At 38.5% G+C, this 1,630-nt stretch overlaps 1 long non-coding RNA gene across 1 annotated transcript; it reads left to right on the forward strand.

Annotated features, from left to right (window-relative positions):
* Window positions 1–248: 248 nt before the first annotated feature.
* On the forward strand, window positions 249–1,630 carry LOC110008452 (uncharacterized). The gene is made up of 2 exons (XR_016049136.1): window positions 249–515; window positions 1,231–1,630. It is a non-coding gene; the product is annotated as an uncharacterized LOC110008452 (long non-coding RNA).

The raw sequence follows: 1,630 nt of genomic DNA on the forward strand, positions 1-1,630 counted from the left end.
TGAGCAACCCAACTCTTCGATTTGGTTGATCTTGATGGCTATGGGGTTCGAATATGGGATCGTTGTGATGATACCTATTCCACATGCTTCAATGACCTACATCGATGGGCCAACATGGTGGCAACTATCGGGGCAGTAAGTCCAGGTGCATGAGAATATGCAAAGATTGTTTTGAAAGAGGCACGTAAGAAGGTTACTGCTAGAGTGGATATGGAGAATGCTTCTACAAAACTAGCATCTTCTACCCATAGTGACCTTACGTCCATGCGGACTCCTACCCTTCCAGTAGCTCCTGTCCTGTATGTGGGTTCGAACCCACATGTAACTATGTGCAACCCTTCCAGTAGCTCCCGTCCTGTATGTGGGTTCGAACCCACATGTGACTATGTGCAAAGCAAAAAGGACGACCTGGCATTGCGAGATGCAAATCTGGGTTGGAGATGGCAAGTAAGAGAAATTGCAATACATGCGGAGTCATGGGTCATGACAAGCGCAATTGGTCCTGCTGGCACATGGTACAAGTCTTCTTTAATCATCTTTCATATGTAGTAATTCTCTGTTACTTCAATGATTGGATTTTATTTGCGAGTAATGATCTCATTTTCATTTGCTAACAATAGGGCAATTTAGAGGTGTTTAATTGGGCGCTTCATTGGTTTTACTCGATTTTGGTAGTGTGTGGTATATCATGGGAAATGACACGCAAAGTTCCTGCTATGTGTTTGTACACTGATATATCATTGTATATCAGTGTGCACACTGATTTACACTACACACTCATTTACACTGATATATTAGTGTGCAATCAGTGTGTACACTGATATATCAGTGTAAATGTGCACTGATATGGCGTGAGTCATTGTGTAAAAATTATGTGTAGCTTTTGCTAAAAAGCGTCAATGGATGAAGCTTGTGCTTTCATCTTGTTCTTGGATGTTTTCTACCAAATTGATTTCAGATGTCAATTTCAAAGATTTTGTGCACTTTGACATGTTAGACTTCACTTGAACCGATCTTGGTTCATCATACTAAGATGCATGCCATTTTGGTGCACTAGACATGATGTATTACCATCCACTGATATGTTGTTGTTGTACTCATCTACTGATACAAACATTCATACGAACTCATCTTTTTATGTTATTTGACATGCATTTTGTTTTTTATTCAATAGTAATCAATCACCTTTGATCATATATTCTCCGTTATATTTTTTATATTTTTGTGCAGGTGTACAAGTGATTCCCAATGGTGGATGACTAGCAGTCGAGGTGAAGTGGCTGAGGAGCAGCAGAGGTCTATAGCTATGGGGAGCACAAGTAAACATCAAGAAAGCATGAGTAACAATCCAACGCAATGTGCCTGAGGAGGCCAATTGATTGGCTTAATTCTTCATGCCATCACATTTTTTGATATCCCTTGGGAAGACATGCAGGGGAACTTTTTGATATACTTATGTTCATAATCTGATTGTATAGCATTTTTTGAGCTATCCACCATTTTTTTATGTTGTGGTTTTCTTGTATGGAATTTTTTATCCAGTACACCTATGATCATAATCTAATTATTCCTTCTCAATACAAATGGTAATAGTTTCAAAAATAAAAAAATTATATAGCATCTTTGTAAA

This window comes from Amborella trichopoda, chromosome 2 (genome assembly GCF_054954075.1).
Source record: "Amborella trichopoda isolate Santa Cruz 75 chromosome 2, AtrichopodaSantaCruz75HAP2 v2.0, whole genome shotgun sequence".
Classification (NCBI taxonomy): Eukaryota; Viridiplantae; Streptophyta; class Magnoliopsida; order Amborellales; family Amborellaceae; genus Amborella; species Amborella trichopoda.